Here is a 20,949-nt window from a genome sequence, read left to right as displayed (position 1 = left end):
AACAGCTGTAGCTTTTTGATCCTTGAGAGATCCAGAAAAATGAACAAAGCAAAGAAGAAGAAGGTGGTCTAAGCTTTTGTTAGTGCCCTCACATCTAGGATGTAAAATAAGACACTCCTTAGAATTTTATGAAGCTGGACATAAAAAGGTAACCACAATTTCTTGATTGATAGTATATGTAGATTCTACTTTGGGAAGAAATAATGTGTATTTAAAAGGATTGCATTGTCAGTAAAGGAGGTATAAAGGATAAAGCCAAAAGTTTGGAAACTCTTCTAACTGAAGAAATGGCTAACAGAAAAAGAGCCTTCCAAGTTGGAGTTTCGAGGAGGAGTAACAGGACAAATACTGGTTTAATTCTGATTAAAGCTTGTACAAAGGTCTGGATATCAGTAATCTTACCAATTTTCTTGTGGTATAAAACTGACCTGTAGAAATTCAAGAAATCTAGTAATTGCAAAAAAACCTCAAATGGTTTAAAAACCTTATGGTATATATGCCTAGTGATAGGTTTTCTCACCTGTATTAAAGTATTAATTACCTTAACAGAAAATGTCTTTGTGACAGGACTAGGCTTTCAATCTCTAGGCTGTCAAATTTAGTGTCTTGTTAAAAGAAAGGTCCTAGAGAAAGAAGATAATTCCTGAGAGGAAGACACCATGGTGGGCATGAGGACATTTGAATCAGGTCACATACCAAATCCCTGCCACGTCGGATTAATCAGAATTGCTGACATTTGTTCTGGATTGATTTTTTTGCAATCACCCTGGATAGCAACACAGAGAGAACAAAACGATAAATGAGACTGAAAATCTAAGGAACCACTAGAGCATCTGTAAGTTCTGTGCCAGGGTCTCAAGACCTGGCACAATAACAAGTAAGTCTGAGGTTCAAACAAGAAGCCATGAGGTCCATCTCTAATAGACCCCACTTTCTCACTATCTGGTTAATACCTCCTGGTTTAGAGACCTTTCTCCTGGGTTGGTGACATAGGAAGTCTGTCTCTCATTTGTTCACTTTAGGAATGTGAATGGTTGAAATCAGACAGACAATAGTAATGTTTTAAAAGATAGTGTGATTCAAGCATCTAATGTTAAAAAGGGACCTTTATTTCTTTAAGCCAAGGTCCAAGTAAAATAAAGAATGTTTCAAACCTGCTATAGGACCTTAATCATGTCACTATTGGAAGAAGCAAAGGCTGCAACAATAGCTCCAGTAGCAATGGAGAGTGCTAAACCCATTAGTTCAATATTTAATGTGATTGTATGTGAGGGAGATGGTGCAAATTTTACTGTGTGTGTGTGTCATTGATGAAGTAATGCAAAGCTGCCAAGGGGGGGAGTGGTGGTAGTAGTTGTTTAAGCTCGGTATTTCTTTGCTTTTCAACATTTGATAAAAAAAAACATAAACTCTGGCTTTAACGAAATTTTTTGCTATAGCTGTCCAAAAGGTGGAAACCTCACCTCTCACACAAAACAGCTCTCTGTCGTGGGCTGCCTGAGCAGCTCAGTGCAGTGAACGATTGAAACAAATAAAGGAGCTTTCAGCATGAAGTATTTTATACTTCATGAATGAAAGTCCCCTTTATTTGTTCCAATAGTCAATCCTAGCGTTTCACAAACGCTAGGACTTACTTTCACTTTAAGCTTTATAAAGTGTGTAGTAACATTGGCTTGAAAAGAAAGCATGAGACAAAATGTTTGCTGATGCATCAAACATAAACTGTGACCATATAATATGTAGGTAGCATGTACATGTCTAAAGCACTTGCAAACACTATTCTTGCCAAACTGATGCCATATATTTCTCCAGCCACATGCACGCCCTTAACCCTATCCACCTGCATTTCAACAAAGGATATCAAAAGAACAAATACATTTTATACTAGAAGTAAATGGGAAACTTTTTTTAAAAATGTTATGCTGTATTCGAATCATGATGGGAAAATGTTGAGTTTTATGTCCATTTAAACTCACACACACACACACTTTAGAAATGCACATCTATTCACACAAGAATGTGACTGTAGGACAGTATGATGCAGTGTACAATACAACCTACCAAGGCAAAGCGATTTCTGAGTAGCAGGCAGCAAAGAATAATAAAAGAAATGTAGTGCAGATAAAAATATAGAACAAAAACAAAAAACATAATTTATGTAAGAATTTACCTGATAAATTCATTTCTTTCATATTGGCAAGAGTCCATGAGCTAGTGACGTATGGGATATACATTCCTACCAAACCTAAAAATAACTATAAATACACCCCCACCACACCCACAATTCAGTTTAATGAATAGCCAAGAAGTGGGGTGATAAGAAAGGAGCGGAAGCATCAACAAGGAATTTAATAATTGTGCTTTATACAAAAAAATCATAACCACCATAAAAATAATTCTTAAAATTGTGTAAATGTATACATAATGTAAAGTTAGCTATGGTTGTACTAGTTATGTACAGTACAGTGACGTGCGGTGACGTCAGAGGCTGGTGAGGCAGTGGCTAGGATGGACTCTTGCCAATATGAAAGAAATTAATTTATCAGGTAAATTCTTACATAAATTATGTTTTCTTTCATGTAATTGGCAAGAGTCCATGAGCTAGTGACGTATGTGATAGCAATTACCCAAGATGTGGAACTCCACGCAAGAGTCACTAAAGAGGGAGGGATAAAAATAAAGACAGCCAATTCCACTGAAAAATTAATCCACAACCCAAATCAAAAGATTTAATCTTTATAATGAAAAAAACTGAAATCATAAGCAGAAGAATCAAACTGAAACAGCTGCCTGAAGTACTTTTCTACCAAAAACTGCTTCTGAAGAAGAGAAAACATCAAAATGGTAGAATTTAGTAAAAGTATGCAAAGAAGACCAAGTTGCTGCATTGCAAATCTGATCAACAGAAGCTTCATTCTTAAAAGCCCAGGAAGTAGAAACTGACCTAGTAGAATGAGCCGTAATCCTCTGAGGCGGGGATTTACCCGACTCCAAATAAGCATGATGAATCAAAAGCTTTAACCAAGAAGCCAACGAAATGTCAGAAGACTTCTGACCTTTACTAGAACCAGAAAATATAACAAATAGACTAGAAGTCTTCCTGAAATCTTTAGTAGCTTCAACATAATATTTCAAAGCTCTTACCACATCCAAAGAAAGTAAAGATCTCTCCAGAGAATTCTTAGGATTAGGACACAACGAAGGGACAACAATTTCTCTACTAATGTTGTTGGAATTCCCAAATTTAGGTAAAAATTTAAAAGAAGTCTGCAAAACCGCCTTATACTGATGAAAAATCAGAAAAGGAGACTCACACGAAAGAGCAGATAATTCAGAAACTCTTCTAGCAGAAGAGATGGCCAAAAGGAACAATACTTTCCAAGAAAGTAATTTAATGTCCAGAGAATGCATAGGCTCAAACGGAGGAGCCTGTAAAGCCTTCAAAACCAAATTAAGACTCCAAGGAGGAGAGATTGACTTAATGACAGGCTTGATACGAACCAAAGCCTGTACAAAACAATGAATATCAGGAAGATTAGCAATTTTTATGTGAAATAGAACAGAAAGAGCAGAGATTTGTCCTTTCAAGGAACTTGCAGACAAACCCTTATCTAAACCATCCTGAAGAAACTGTAAAATTCTAGGAATTCCAAAAGAATACCAAGAGCATTTATGAGAAGAACACCATGAAATGTTAGTCTTCCAAACTCAGTAATAAATCTTTCTAGACACAGATTTACGAGCCTGCAACATAGTATTAATCACTGAGTAAGAGAAACCTCTATGACTAAGCACTAAGCGTTCAATTTCCATACATTCAAATTTAATGATTTGAGATCCTGATGGAAAAATGGGCCTTGAGATAGAAGGTCTAGCCTTAACGGAAGTGGCCAAGGTTGGCAACTGGACATCCAAACAAGATCCGCATACCAAAACCTGTGTGGCCATGCTGGAGCCACCAGCAGTACAAACGAACGCTCCATTATGATTTTGGAAATCACTCTTGGAAGAAGAACTAGAGGCAGAAAGATATAAGCAGGTTGATAACTCCAAGGAAGTGTCAACGCATCCACTGCTTCCGCCTGAGGATCCCTGGACCTGGACAGATACCTGGGAAGTTTCCTGTTTAGATCAGAAGCCATCAGATCTATTTCTGGAAGCCCCCACCCACATCTGAGCAATCTGAAAAAATACATCTGGATGAAGAGACCACTCTTCCGGATGTAAAGTCTGGCGACTGAGATAATCCGCTTCCCAATTGTCTAAACCTGGGATATGGACCGCAGAAATTAGACAGGAGCTGGATTCCGCCAATGCAAGTATCCGAGATACTTCTTTCATAGCTTGAGGACTGTGAGTCCCACCTTGATGATTGACATACGCCATGGTTGTGACATTGTCTGTCTGAAAACAAATAAACGGTTCTCTCTTCAGAAGAGGCCAAAACTGAAGAGCTCTGAAAATCGCACAGAGTTCCAAAATATTGATTGGTAATCTCGCCTCTTGAGATTTCCAAACCCCCTGCGCTATCAGAGATCACCAGACAGCTCCCCAACCTGAAAGACTCGCAACTGTTGTGATCACAGTCAAGGCTGGGCGAACAAAAGAAGCCCCTTGAACTAAATGATGGTGATCTAACCACCAAGTCAGAGATAGTCGAACATTGGGATTTAAGGATATTAATTGTGATATCTTTGTATAATCCCTGCACCATTGGTTCAGAATACAAAGCTGAAGAGGTCTCCATGTGAAAACGAGCAAAGGGGATTGCGTCCGATGCTGCAGTCATGAGACCTAAAACCTCCATGCACATAGCTACTGAAGGGAATGATTGAGACTGAAGGTTTCGACAAGCTGTAACCAATTTCAGACGTCTCTTCTCTGTTAGAGACAAAGGGCTAGATTTATCATAGCCGAGGTGTACAGGGGCACGTATACGCGTGCCTGTATGCCTCAGCTCGCCTGTGGCGGGGCAAAATTACCCGTAGGTAATCAACATTGCACACGAGCGCAATTTTGCACTCGCGTGCAATCCCGCCCCCTGTCCGCGCACAGCCAATCACGCGCGGGCAGGAGCTGTCAATCTCCTCGGTCGGACACGACCGAGGAGATTGAATTTTGCCACCTTAGAGGTGGCGAAGAGCATAGGGAAGCAGCGGTCTGGTGACCGCTGCTTGATAAATCACAGCGAGCAAGTTCTTGTGAGAACTTGCTGCCGTAGGGGCTTGATAAATCTAGCCCAAAGTCATGGATACTAAATCAATTTGGAAACCTAAAAAGGTTACCCTTGTATGAGGAATCAAAGAACTTTTTGGTAAATTGATCCTCCAAACATGTCTTTGAAGAAACAACACTAGTTGATTCGTGTGAGATTCTGAAGAATGTAAAGACTGAGCAAGTACCAAGATATGGTCCAAATAAGGAAACACTGCAATACCCCGCTTTCTGATTACAGAGAGTAGGGCACCGGGAACCTTTGAAAAGATCCTTGGAGCTGTTGCTAAGCCAAAAGGAAGAGCAACAAATTGGTAATGCTTGTCTAGAAAGGAGAATCTCAGGAACTGATAGTGATCTGGATGATTCGGAATATAAAGATATGCATCCTGTAAGTCTATTGTAGACATATAATGCCCTTGCTGAACAAAAGGCAGAATAGTCCTTATAGTCACCATTTTGAAAGTAGGTATTCTTACATAACGATTCAAAATTTTTAGATCCAGAACTGGTCTGAAAGAATTCTCCTTCTTTGGAACAACGAACAGATTTGAATAAAACCCAAGATAACTCCAGGTCTGAAACACACTTCAGGAAAGCCTGAGCCTTTACTGGACTAACTGGAATGCGTGAGAGAAAGAAACTTCTCACAGGCGGTCTTACTTTGAAACCTATTCTGTACCCTTGAGAAACAATGCTCTGAATCCAATGATTTTGTATTGAATTGATCCAAACATCCTTGTAAAATCTTAATCTGCCCCCTACCAGCTGCGCTGGAATGAGGGCCGCACCTTCATGTGGACTTGGGGGCTGATTTAGATCTTAGAATGGCTTGGATTTATTCCAGACTGGAAAAGGCTTCCAATTGGAAACCATTCCCTTAGGGGAAGGGTCAGGTTTCTGTTCCTTATTTTGACAAAAGGAACGAAAACGGTTAGCAGCCTTAAATTTACCCTTAGATTTTTTATCCTGAGGCAAAAACAAAATTTATGCTTACCTGACAAATTTCTTTCTTTTGCGATGTAACGAGTCCACGGATTCATGCTAACTTGTGGGATATTGTCCTTCCTGACAGGAAGTATCAAAGAGAGCACCACAGCAGAGCTGTCTATATAGCTCCCCCTTTAACTCCACCCCCAGTCATTCGACCGAAGGCCAAGGAAGAAAAGGAGAAACTATAAGGTGCAGAGGTGACTGAAGTTTACATAAAAAAATACTATCTGTCTTGAACAGACAGGGCGGGCCGTGGACTCTGTTCATCGCAAAAGAAAGAAATTTATCAGGTAAGCATAAATGTTGTTTTGCATGATGTACCGAGTCCACTGATTCATCCTAACTTGTGGGATACCAATACCAAAGCTTTAGGACACGGATGAAGGGAGGGACAAGACAGGAACCTAAACGGAAGGCACCACTGCTTTCAAAACCTTTCGCCCAAAAATAGCCTCAGAAGAAGCAAAAGTATCCAATTTATAAAATTTTGAAAAGGTATTAAGTGACGACCAAGTTGTAGCCTTACAAATCTGTTCAACAGAAGCATCATTTTTAAAAGCCCATGTGGAAGCTACCGCTCTAGTAGAATGAGCTGTAATCCTTTCAGGAGGCTGCTGTCCAGCAGTCTCATAAGCCAAACGGATGATGCTTTTCAGCCAAAAGGAAAGAGTAGCCTTTTGACCCCTACGCTTTCCAGAATAGACAACAAACAAAGAAGATGTTTGATGAAAATCTTTGGTTGCCTGCAAATAAAATTTCAAAGCACGAACCACGTCCAAGTTGTGCAACAGACGTTCCTTCTTACAAGAAGGATTAGGACACAGAGAAGGAACAACAATTTCTTGATTGATATTCCTGTTAGTAACAACCTTAGGTAGGAACTAGGGTTGCACCGATACCGATACTAGTATCGGTATCGGTACCGATACCAAGTATTTGCATGAGTACTTGTACTCGTGCAAATGCACCGATACTTAAACCGATACCTCCACTTCCTACCCATATGCTATCTTGTGGGGTTTTTTTCAAACTGCATGTTCCCATTTCATTTTAAACTGGAGTGGAGACTAAACTAAAAATTGTTTACTACTGTTCTGCCAATACAAATTGCTGTTATTTGTATTATTGTAGGAGAGATCACTGTATCTCATTCAGACAAACCCCTGAAGTACTGGGCAGTTAATGAACAGATTTCCAGCTCTGGCTAAAATGACCCAAAAATATCTTTCTGCCCCATGCAGTAGTGTGGAAAGTGAAAGACTGTTCAACTTAGAGTCGAACCTCCATACAAATGTCAGATTGATGTTATATAACAGCTCTACAACCCAATTGCATCACCCCTTTAAATTTAATATTTTATTGTAATATTTTTTATTTATAAACATGTTCAGTAAACTTTGACAAATAAAACGGTTTTATTATTTCATAATATCTTTTGAATTACAGTCCTCTATAATTATAAAGAAGGAATCTTAAATAATTATTATTACTGTATTGTGCTTGGTAAAATGTCACAGGACATTAAAAAAAAAAAGTATTGGTAATTGGTATCGGCGAGTATTTGAAAACAAGTATCGGTACTTGTACTCGGTCATAAAAAAATGGTATAGGTGCAACCCTAGTAGGAACCCAGGCTTGGTACGCAAAACCACCTTATCAGCATGGAACACAAGATAAGGAGAGTCACATTGTAATGCAGATAGTTCAGAAACTCTTCTGAAGAGATAGCAACTAGGAACAAAACTTTCCAAGATAGAAGCTGAATTGGATTATCCTGGAGACCTCTATTATCGCTACGGAACTCTTTGTTCTGCCCTGATAATTGATATAAGCCACAGTCGTGATGTTGTCCGACTGAAACCTGATGAATCTGGCCGAAGCCAGCTGAGGCCATGCCTGGAGAGCATTGAATATCGCTCTTAATTCCAGAATATTTATCGGTAGGAGAGCCTCCTCCCGAGTCCACAAACCCTGAGCTTTCAGGGAATTCCAGACTGCACCCCAGCCCAGAAGACTGGCGTCTGTCGTCACTATAACCCATTCTGGCCTGCGGTAACACATTCCCTGGGACAGATGATCCTGTGACAACCACCAAAGAAGAGAGTCTCTGGTCTCTTGATCCAGATTTATCTGAGGAGATAAATCCACATAATCCCCATTCCACTGATTGAGCATGCATAGTTGCAGTGGTCTGAGATGCAAGCAAGCAAACGGAACTATGTCCATTGCCGCTACCATTAGTCCGATTACCTCTATACACTGAGCCACTGACGGCCGAGGAATGGAATGAAGAGCTCGGCAGGTGGACAAAATCTTTGATTTCCCAACCTCCATCAGAAATATTTTCATGTCCACCGAGTCTATCAGAGTCCCTAGAAATGAAACTCTTGTGAGGGGGGAAAGAGAACTCTTTTTTACGTTCACTTTCCACCCGTGAGACCTTAGAAAGGCCAACACTAAGTCCGTGTGAGACTTGGCTAGTTGGAAGGACAACACTTGAATTAGAATGTCGTCTAGATAAGGCGCCACTGCTATGCCCCGTGGCCTTAGAACCACCAGAAGGGACCCTAGCACCTTCGTGAAGATTTGCGGCGCCGTGGCCAACCCGAAAGGAAGAGCCACAAACTGATAATGCTTGTCCAGAAAGGCGAACCTGAGGAACTGGTGATGATCTTTGTGGATAGGAAAGTGCAGATACGCATCTTTTAAGTCCACGGTGGTCATATATTGACCCTCTTGGATCAATGGTAAGATAGTCCGAATGGTCTCCATCTTGAAAGCTGGAACTCTTAGGAAATGGTTTAGGATCTTGAGATCCAGAATTGGTCTGTAGGTTCCCTACTTTTTGGGAACTATAAACAGATTGGAGTAGAACCCCTGCCCCTGTTCTGCTTTTGGAACTGGGCAGATCACTCCCATGGTAAAAAGGTCTTCTACACAGCGTAAGAACGCCTTTCTTTTTGTCGGGTTTACAGACAATTGAGAAAGATGGAACCTCCCCCTTTGAGGGGAATCCTTGAAATCTAGAAGGTATCCCTGGGTTACAATTTCTACTGCCCAGGAATCCTGAACGTCTCTTGCCCAGGCCTTAGCAAAGAGAGAGAGAGTCTATCCCCTACTAGATCCGGTCCCGGATCGGGGGCTACCCCTTCATGCTGACTTAGTGGCAGCAGCAGGCTTTTTGGCCTGTTTACCCTTGTTCCAAGCCTGATTAGGTCTCCAGGTTGGCTTGGATTGAGCAAAGTTCTCCTCTTGCTTTACAGCAGGGGAAGAGGTAGAGGGACCACTCTTGAAGTTTCGAAAGGAACGAAAATTATTTTGTTTGGTCCTTGTCTTATTTGACTTATCCTGAGGGAGGGTATGACCCTTCCCTCCAGTAATGTCTGAAATGTTCTCTTTCAATGCAGGCCTGAATAGGGTCTTACCCTTGAAAGGGATGGACAAAAGTTTAGATTTAGATGACACATCAGCTGACCAGGACTTAAGCCATAATGCTCTACACGCTAAAATGGAAAAACTTGAATTCTTAGCCGCTTTTTTAGCAAGATGCAAAGCGGCGTCTGTAATAAAAGAATTAGCCAACTTAAGAGCATTAATTCTGTCCAAAATATCATCTAGTGGGGTCTCCATCTGAAGAGCCTCTTCTAGAGCCTCAAACCAAAAGGCAGCTGCAGTGGTTACAGGAACAATGCATGCTACAGGTTGAAGAAGAAAACCTTGATAAACAAAAAATTTCTTTAGGAGACCCTCTAATTTTTTATCCATAGGATCAATGAAAGCACAACTGTCTTCAATAGGTATAGTTGTACGCTTAACCAGGGTAGAAATAGCTCCCTCCACCTTAGGGACCGTCTGCCATGAGTCCTTTATGGTGTCAGAAATGGGAACCATTTTCTTAAAAACAGGAGAGGGAGAGAACGGAATACCTGGTCTATCCCACTCCTTAGTAACAATGTCCGAAATCCTCTTAGTGACCGGAAACACATCAGTGTAAACAGGAACCTCTAAATATTTGTCCATTTTACACAATTTCTCTGTTACTACAATAGGGTCACAATCATCCAGAGTAGCTAATACCTCCCTGAGCAATAAGCGGAGGTGCTCTAGCTTAAATTTAAATGCCGTCATATCTGAATCTGTCTGAGAGAACATCTTTCCTGAATCAGAAATCTCTACCTCAGACAGCAAATCCCTCATCCCTACTTCAAAACATTGTGAGGGAATATCGGATACGGCTACTAAAGCGTCAGAAGGCTCAGCATTTGTTCTTAACCCAGAGCTACTGTGCTTCCCTTGCAACCTAGGCAGCTTAGATAAAACCTCTGTGAGGGTAGTATTCATAACTGAAGCCATATCTTGCAACGTGAAAGAATTAGACGCACTAGAAGTATTTGGCGTCGCTTGTGCAGGTGTTACTGGTTGTGACACTTGGGGAGAACTAGATGGCAAAACCTGATTTCCTTCTGTCTGAGAATCATTTAATGCCAAACTTTTATAAGTCAAAATATGCTGTTTGCAATTTATAGACATATCAGTACAAGTGGGACACATTCTAAAAGGGGGTTCCACAATGGCTTCTAAACAAATTGAACAATGAGTTTCCTCAGTGTCAGACATGTTTAACAGACTAGTAATAAAGCAAGCAAGCTTGGAAAACACTTTATTTAATGAAAAAAAAACACAATTTGCAAAAACGGTACTGTGTCTTTAAGAGAAAAAAAGGCATACACAAACTGCAAAACAGGTTAAAATTGCTTCAAAAATTCGAAATTTTAACAGTACACCCACTAAGCTTTAGAAGGATTGCACCACAAGTAAAGCAATAGACCCCCAAATGAAATAAACAGATTGATAAGTGTCTAAAACCAGTTAAAAACCCCTAAAGCACCTTGCCACAGCTCTGCTGTGGCCCTACCTGCCCTTAGGAAGCGATAATATGGGGTTTAAAGCTTCAATTAGTCCCTCAGAAGACTCTCAGGACCTCAGGAGAAGTTGCTTGCTGCTTGTAAATGTAGGCCCCGCCCACCTCACTCGTTGCTGGGGCCTACACAAAACTAACAAACCCTGCCTGAAAACCATGTGGGTTATAAACAACCCCAAAGAACCCTCAAGCAAATGTCCCCTAAAAACAGAAAACGTTACTCCCAGACACAAAAACGTTTGTCCCAAATTCACATAACAAACTGAGTGCCCACAACAAATTAACCCTTTATGCAAGCTAGTAAAAACCTCTGATAACACTAGGATTACTGCTTACCCTTCCCCTAATGGGGACACTGTGAGCCTTTCTGAGTTAACACAGTCTCTGCGGAAAATATGACTGAACATACCTCATTGCTGTATAGCAAGAAACCATTCCTCACACTGAAGTTTTCCTGTACTCCTCAGCTTCTGTGGGAACAGCAGTGGACCTTAGTTACAAATGCTAAGATCATCATCCTCCAGGCAGAAATCTTCATCTATGTCCTGTCTGAGAGTAAATAGTACACACCGGTACCATTTAAAATAACAAACACTTGATTGAAGATAAAATAAAACTAACAGTTTAACACCTCTTCTCTTTACTCTTTCCTGCTTAGAGCCAGCAAAGAGAATGACTGGGGGGGTGGAGTTAAGGGGGGAGCTATATAGACAGCTCTGCTGTGGTGCTCTCTTTGCTACTTTCTGTCAGAAAGGACAATATCCCACAAGTTAGGATGAATCCGTGGACTCTGTACACTATGTGCAAAAGAAAAAGCTCCCTTCCCCCCAGTGACAGTTGAAATAATAGAATCCAACTGAGAACCAAACAATGTATTACCTTGGAAAGAGAGAGATAACAATGTTGATTTAGAAGTCATATCAGCATTCCAAGATTTAAGCCATAAAGCTTTTCTAGCTAATATAGCTAAAGACATATCTGACATCAATTCTAATTATATAAAAAATGGCATCACAAATGAAATTATTAGCAAGAGTAGAGATGGCCCAATCAATTTTGGGGATCTTTTCCCAAAACTCCAATCTATCAATCGGGAAAGGATACAGTTTCTTAAACCTTGAAGAAGGAGTAAAAGAAGTACCCAGTCTATTCCATTCCTTAGAAATTACATCGGAAATAGCATCAGGAACTGGAAAAACCTCTGGAATAACTACATGAGGTTTAAAAAACGAATTTAAACGTTTACTGTTTTTAATATCAAGAGGACTAGTTTCCTCCATATCTAATGCAATCAACACCTCTTTTAATAAGGAACGAATATACTCCATTGTAAACAAGTATAAAGATTTGTCAGTGTCAATATCTGAGGCAGAATCGTCTGAACCAGATAGATCCTCATCAGAGATAGATAAATCAGAATGCTGTCAGTCATTTAAAAATTCATCAATTTTATGAGAAGTTTTAAAAGACCTTTAACGTTTATTAGAAGGTGGCATGACAGACAAAGCCTTCTGAATGGAATTAGAAACACATTCTCTCACACTAACAGGAATATCCTGAGCATTAGATGTTGAAGGAACAACAACAGGTAATGGATTACTACTAATGGAAATATTGTCTGCATTTGAAAGTTTATCATGACAGCTAACACAAACTACAGCCGGAGGAACAGTTACCACAAGTTTACAACAAATGCACTTAGCTTTGGTAGAACCGACATCAGGCAGCAGGATTCCAATAGTAGATTCTGAGACAGGGTCAGATTGAGACATCTTGCAATATGTAATAGCAAAAAAAACATGTAAAGCAAAATTATCAATTTCCTTATATGACAGTTTCAGGAATGGGAAAAAATGCAAACAAAATAAGCCTCTGGAAACCAGAAGCAAAATGAAATAAAGACTTAAATAATGTTAAAAAATCTGGCGCCAAGTATGACGCCCACAACTGACAAAATATTTTTTGGCGCCAAGAACTTCTGCAACAAACACGAGCGTCAAATGACGCGACTACGTGAAAACTCTTGGCGCCAACTAAGACGCCGGAAATGACGAAATTACGTCAACAAACGTAATTCTTGTGCCAAAAAGTCTTGCGCCAAGAATGACGCAATAAATTATAGCATTTTGCGCTCCCGCAAGCCTAACAGCCCGCAATTTAGAAAAGAGAGTCAATTTGAAAATTCCAGGTAAGAATTTTTTTATTTATTTTTTTCCATATGCATTTCCCAAAATTAAACTGACAGTCTGCAAAAAGGAAATATACTGATTAACCTGAATCATGGCAAATATAAGTACAAAACATATATTTAGAACTTTACATATAAAGTGCCAAACCATAGCTGAGAGTGTCTTAAATAAAAGAAAACATACTTACCAAAAGACACGCATCTACATATAGCAGATAGCCAAACCAGTACTGTAACGAAAATCAGTAGAGGTAATGGTATATAAGAGTATATTGTCGATCTGAAAAGGGAGGTAGGAGATGAATCTCTACGACCGATAACAGAGAACCTATGAAATAGATCCCCGTTAGGATGACCATTGTATTCAATAGGTAATACTCCCTTCACATCCCTCTGTCATTCACTGCACTCTGAGAGGAACCGGGCTTCAGCATGCTGAGAAGCGCATATCAACGTAGAAATCTAGCACAAACTTACTTCACCACCTCCATAGGAGGCAAATTTGTAAAACTGAATTGTGGGTGTGGTGGGGGGTGTATTTATAGGCATTTTGAGGTTTGGGAAACTTTGCCCCTCCTGGTAGGAATGTATATCCCATACGTCACTAGCTCATGGACTCTTGCATATTACATGAAAGAAATATTTTTAATAAAAAAAACAGGTCTATAATATTTTTATCAAGTTTCTCCCAGACCTGGCTAAAGTATGGGTTGCAAATGCTAAAAATAAATTGACTAAACTCGTGAAAACCCTGAGCGTTTATAAAATGATAGTTCTATATGTGATTTGTGTAGTCTCAAAGCACACATTGATGACATCATCATGCTATAAATTCAAATGTGGGCATAAACAGACAGGACCCGAAAGACACATGGAAGTGCAAAGAACAAAATGTATAATACTGACAAACTCATTACTGTAAGTAAGCATAGCCAGCTGCAACTTAATATTCCTCAATCTGCCTAGTTGCCTTACTAGCAGCAGTCGTCTGCAGTTTATTAATAAACACTAGAATCTTACAAGATGAGAATCCGCAAACAGAAGGCACAAAACGTATATACACAATTATACAGCTACAAAAAAAACATAATTTATGCTTACCTGATAAATTCCTTTCTTCTGTTGTGTGATCAGTCCACGGGTCATCATTACTTCTGGGATATTATCTGCTCCCCTACAGGAAGTGCAAGAGGATTCACCCAGCAGAGTTGCTATATAGCTCCTCCCCTCTACGTCACCTCCAGTCATTCGACCAAAGACCAACGAGAAAGGAGAAGCCAAGGGTGTAGTGGTGACTGAATTATAATTTAAAAAATATGTACCTGCCTTAAAAAACAGGGCGGGCCGTGGACTGATCACACAACAGAAGAAAGGAATTTATCAGGTAAGCATAAATTATGTTTTCTTCTGTTATGTGTGATCAGTCCACGGGTCATCATTACTTCTGGGATACCAATACCAAAGCAAAAGTACACGGATGACGGGAGGGATAGGCAGGCTCATTATACAGAAGGAACCACTGCCTGAAGAACCTTTCTCCCAAAAATAGCCTCCGAAGAAGCAAAAGTGTCAAATTTGTAAAATTTGGAAAAAGTATGAAGCGAAGACCAAGTTGCAGCCTTGCAAATCTGTTCAACAGAGGCCTCATTCTTAAAGGCCCAAGTGGAAGCCACAGCTCTAGTGGAATGAGCTGTAATTCTTTCAGGAGGCTGCTGTCCAGCAGTCTCATAGGCTAAACGTATTATGCTACGAAGCCAAAAAGAGAGAGAGGTAGCAGAAGCTTTTTGACCTCTCCTCTGTCCAGAATAAACGACAAACAGGGAAGAAGTTTGGCGAAAATCTTTAGTTGCCTGCAAGTAGAACTTGAGGGCACGAACTACATCCAGATTGTGTAGAAGACGTTCCTTCTTTGAAGAAGGATTTGGACACAAGGATGGAACAACAATCTCTTGATTGATATTCCTGTTAGTGACTACCTTAGGTAAGAACCCAGGTTTAGTACGCAGAACTACCTTGTCTGAGTGAAAGATCAGATAAGGAGAATCACAATGTAGGGCTGATAACTCAGAGACTCTTCGAGCCGAGGAAATAGCCATTAAAAATAGAACTTTCCAAGATAACAATTTTATATCAATGGAATGAAGGGGTTCAAACGGAACACCCTGTAAAACGTTAAGAACTAAGTTTAAACTCCATGGCGGAGCAACAGTTTTAAACACAGGCTTGATCCTAGCTAAAGCCTGACAAAAGGCCTGGATGTCTGAATTTTCTGACAGACGCCTGTGTAACAAGATGGACAGAGCTGAGATCTGTCCCTTTAATGAGCTAGCCGATAAACCCTTTTCTAAACCTTCTTGTAGAAAAGACAATATCCTAGGAATCCTAACCTTACTCCAGGAGTAATCTTTGGATTCACACCAGTATAGGTACTTACGCCATATTTTATGGTAAATCTTTCTGGTAACAGGCTTCCTAGCCTGTATCAGGGTATCAATAACCGACTCAGAAAAACCACGTTTTGATAAAATCAAGCGTTCAATTTCCAAGCAGTCAGCTTCAGAGAAGTTAGGCTTTGATGTTTGAATGGACCCTGAATCAGAAGGTCCTGTCTTAGAGGTAGAGACCAAGGCGGACAGGATGACATGTCCACTAGATCTGCATACCAAGTCCTGCGCGGCCATGCAGGCGCTATTAGAATCACTGATGCTCTCTCCTGTTTGATTTTGGCAATCAATCGAGGAAGCAGTGGGAAGGGTGGAAACACATAAGCCATCCTGAAGTTCCAAGGTGCTGTCAAAGCATCTATCAGAACCGCTCCCGGATCCCTGGATCTGGATCCGTAGCGAGGAAGTTTGGCGTTCTGGCGAGACGCCATGAGATCTATCTCTGGTTTGCCCCAACGTTGAAGTATTTGGGCAAAGACCTCCGGATGAAGTTCCCACTCCCCCGGATGAAGAGTCTGGCGACTCAAGAAATCCGCCTCCCAGTTCTCCACTCCCGGGATGTGGATTGCTGACAGGTGGCAAGAGTGAGACTCTGCCCAGCGAATTATCTTTGATACTTCTATCATTGCTAGGGAGCTTCTTGTCCCTCCTTGATGGTTGATGTAAGCTACAGTCGTGATGTTGTCCGACTGAAACCTGATGAACCCCCGAGTCTTTAACTGGGGCCAAGCTAGAAGGGCATTGAGAACTGCTCTCAATTCCAGAATGTTTATTGGCAGGAGACTTTCCTCCTGACTCCATTGTCCCTGAGCCTTCAGAGAATTCCAGACAGCGCCCCAACCTAGAAGGCTGGCGTCTGTTGTTACAATTGTCCAGTCCGGCCTGCTGAACGGCATCCCCCTGGACAGATGTGGCCGAGAAAGCCACCATAGAAGAGAGCTTCTGGTCTCTTGATCCAGATTCAGAGTGGGGGACAAATCTGAGTAATCCCCATTCCACTGACTCAGCATGCACAATTGCAGCGGTCTGAGATGTAGGCGTGCAAAGGGAACTATGTCCATTGCTGCTACCATTAAGCCGATCACCTCCATGCATTGAGCTACTGACGGGAGTTGAATGGAATGAAGGACACGGCATGCATTTAGAAGCTTTGTTAATCTGTCTTCTGTCAGATAAATCTTCATTTCTACAGAATCTATAAGAGTCCCCAAGAATGGAACTCTTGTGAGAGGAAAGAGAGAACTCTTCTTTTCGTTCACTTTCCATCCATGCGACCTTAGAAATGCCAGAACTAACTCTGTATGAGACTTGGCAGTTTGAAAGCTTGAAGCTTGTATCAGAATGTCGTCTAGGTACGGAGCTACCGAAATTCCTCGCGGTCTTAGTACCGCCAGAAGGGCACCCAGAACCTTTGTAAAGATTCTTGGAGCCGTAGCCAATCCGAATGGAAGGGCTACAAACTGGTAATGCCTGTTTAAGAAGGCAAACCTTAGATACCGGTAATGATCTTTGTGAATCGGTATGTGAAGGTAAGCATCCTTCAAATCCACTGTGGTCATGTACTGACCCTCTTGGATCATGGGTAAGATTGTCCGAATAGTTTCCATTTTGAACGATGGAACTCTTAGGAATTTGTTTAGGATCTTTAAATCCAAGATTGGCCTGAAAGTTCCCTCTTTTTTGGGAACCACAAACAGGTTTGAGTAAAACCCTTGTCCTTGTTCCGACCGCGGAACCGGATGGATCACTCCCATTAATAATAGATCTTGTACACAGCGTAGAAACGCGTCCTTCTTTATTTGGTTTGTTGACAACCTTGACAGATGAAATCTCCCTCTTGGAGGAGAGAATTTGAAGTCTAGAAGGTATCCCTGAGATATGATCTCTAGCGCCCAGGGATCCTGGACATCTCTTGCCCAAGCCTGGGCGAAGAGAGAGAGTCTGCCCCCCACCAGATCCGGTCCCGGATCGGGGGCCCTCGGTTCATGCTGTCTTTGGGGCAGCAGCAGGTTTACTGGCCTGCTTGCCCTTGTTCCAGGACTGGTTAGGCTTCCAGCCTTGTCTGTAACGAGCAACAGCTCCTCCCTGTTTTGGTGCAGTGGAAGTTGGCGCTGCTCCTGCTTTGAAATTCCGAAAGGGATGAAAATTAGACTGTCTAGCCTTAGCTTTGGCTTTGTCTTGAGGTAGAGCGTGGCCCTTACCTCCTGTAATGTCAGCAATAATTTCTTTCAAACCGGGCCCAAATAAAGTTTGCCCCTTGAAAGGTATATTAAGTAATTTGGACTTAGAAGTTACATCAGCCGACCAGGATTTTAGCCACAGCGCCCTGCGTGCCTGAATGGCGAATCCTGAATTCTTAGCCGTAAGTTTGGTTAAATGTACTACGGCCTCCGAAATGAATGAATTAGCTAGTTTAAGGACTCTAAGCCTGTCCGTAATGTCGTCCAGCGTAGCTGAACTAAGGTTCTCTTCCAGAGACTCAATCCAAAATGCTGCCGCAGCCGTGATCGGCGCGATGCATGCAAGGGGTTGTAATATAAAACCTTGTTGAACAAACATTTTCTTAAGGTAACCCTCTAATTTTTTATCCATAGGATCTGAAAAAGCACAGCTATCCTCCACCGGGATAGTGGTACGCTTAGCTAAAGTAGAAACTGCTCCCTCCACCTTAGGGACCGTTTGCCATAAGTCCCGTGTGGTGGCGTCTATAGGAAACATCTTTCTAAATATTGGAGGGGGTGAGAACGGCACACCGGGTCTATCCCACTCCTTAGTAACAATTTCAGTTAATCTCTTAGGTATAGGAAAAACGTCAGTACTCGCCGGTACCGCAAAGTATTTATCCAACCTACACATTTTCTCTGGTATTGCAACAGCGTTACAATCGTTGAGAGCTGCTAAGACCTCCCCTAGTAATACACGGAGGTTTTCCAATTTAAATTTAAAATTTGAAATATCTGAATCCAATCTGTTTGGATCAGAACCGTCACCTACAGAATGAAGCTCTCCGTCCTCATGCTCTGCAAGCTGTGACGCAGTATCAGACATGGCCCTAGAATTATCAGCGCACTCTGTTCTCACCCCAGAGTGATCACGCTTGCCTCTTAGTTCTGGTAATTTAGCCAAAACTTCAGTCATAACAGTAGCCATATCTTGTAATGTTATCTGTAATGGCTGCCCAGATGTACTAGGCGCCATAATATCACGCACCTCCCGGGCGGGAGATGCAGGTACTGACACGTGAGGCGAGTTAGTCGGCATAACTCTCCCCTCGCTGTTTGGTGAAATTTGTTCAATTTGTACAGATTGGCTTTTATTTAAGGTAGCATCAATACAGTTAGTACATAAATTTCTATTGGGCTCCACCTTGGCATTGGAACAAATGACACAGGTATCTTCCTCTGAATCAGACATGTTTAACACACTAGCAATAAACATGCAACTCGGTTACAATTTTATTTAATAAAAACGTACTGTGCCTCAAGAAGCACTAAACGATTAAATGACAGTTGAAATAATGAACTGAAAAACAGTTATAGCATCACTCTTAACAAACAACACAACTTTTTAGCAAAGGTTTGTTCCCATCAGTAAAATAACACTAATTAAATTTTAAACATAAAAATTACAGAGCAACGTTTTAAATCACAGTCACTATATAAGTCTCACAGCTCTGCTGAGAGAATCTACCTCCCTTCAAAGAAGTTTGAAGACCCCTGAGTTCTGTTAGAGATGAACCGGATCATGCAGAAAAACTGACTGGAAATTTTTGATGCGTAGCAAAGAGCGCCAAAAACGGCCCCTCCCTCTCACACACAGCAGTGAGAGAGAAACGAAACTGTCATAATTAACACAAGCAAACTGCCAAGTGGAAAAATAATGCCCAAATACTTATTCACTCAGTACCTCATTAATGCAAACGATTCTACATTCCAGCAAAAACGTTTAACATGAAAAATACCTAATAAAAGGTTTAATGTGCTTTTACAGAGTAATTCCGGTGAAATACCATCCCCAGAATACTAAGTGTAGAGTATACATACATGTTCATTATAACGGTATGGCAGGATTTTTTCATCAATTCCAGTCAGAAAATAAAAACTGCTACATACCTCAATGCAGAATCAACTGCCCGCTGTCCCCTGATCTGAAGTCTTTACCTCCCTCAGATGGCCGAGAAACAGCAATATGATCTTAACTACTCCGGTTAAAATCATAAGAAAAACTCTGGTAGATTCTTCTTCAAACTCTGCCAGAGAGGTAATAACACGCTCCGGTGCTATTGTAAAATAACAAACTTTTGATTGAAGTTCTAAAAACTAAGTATAATCACCATAGTCCTCTCACACCTCCTATCTAGTCTTTGGGTGCAAGAGAATGACTGGAGGTGACGTAGAGGGGAGGAGCTATATAGCAACTCTGCTGGGTGAATCCTCTTGCACTTCCTGTAGGGGAGCAGATAATATCCCAGAAGTAATGATGACCCGTGGACTGATCACACATAACAGAAGAAATCAAAACACTTCAGACCTCAATAAATACATAACGGCATATCCCAACGTGCACACCTGATAACCAAAGCACTTAGGGGACAATAAAAAAATGAGATCCTAGAAGCTAAGGGTAATTGCCTGTCCAGACAGCAAAATAAAATGATAGTAGGTAGCAGGAAGGTGTGAAGTCCTATATCCATTCAAGGCTTTTAATTCAGTATGGAGAACAGATTGCATTTAAAGGGTTAACCTTAAAATGGTAAACTACAAAAGCTTATACTTTATATTCAGAATGTTAAATATAAAATGTTAAAAGACAAAGGATTAGCAAGTACCTTGTAACCAGTAACACAAAAGCACAGGTGTATAATAAGCCTTTCTGTAGACAACACCCATAGTGGGCTTCTTAGATCTTCTATCAAACTATATACACACTGTGAAGTTGAACATGTATTTGAAGAAATAGTGCAGGTGCATTAATATGATACTGACCTACGGAAAACGCTTTAAAAAATAGATCAGAAGACAGCAAGAGCAAATCTATATTCTTTAAAATGTGCACTGCAAAGCATTATAGTTATTGTGAATGACAGTATTTATATTGCTATCCCACTTCAGACTAGTAGTATTGATGCTAAAGAGATTAAAAAACAGACCTCACATTAGTATTTTGATTAAATGTTCTGTTTGTCCCCC

The 20,949-nt window shown here is 40.9% G+C and overlaps 1 protein-coding gene across 1 annotated transcript in view; it reads right to left on the bottom strand.

Moving 5' to 3' along the window:
- Nucleotides 1-20,949, bottom strand: part of ZZEF1 (zinc finger ZZ-type and EF-hand domain containing 1) — a gene marked incomplete in the record, with an annotated part of 722,361 nt that overhangs the window by 614,502 nt on the left and 86,910 nt on the right.

Source organism: Bombina bombina, chromosome 3, assembly GCF_027579735.1.
Source record: "Bombina bombina isolate aBomBom1 chromosome 3, aBomBom1.pri, whole genome shotgun sequence".
Lineage (NCBI taxonomy): Eukaryota > Metazoa > Chordata > Amphibia > Anura > Bombinatoridae > Bombina > Bombina bombina.
The sequence above is the reverse complement of the archived record's forward strand: the minus strand, read 5'-3'. Positions and strand labels throughout refer to the sequence as shown.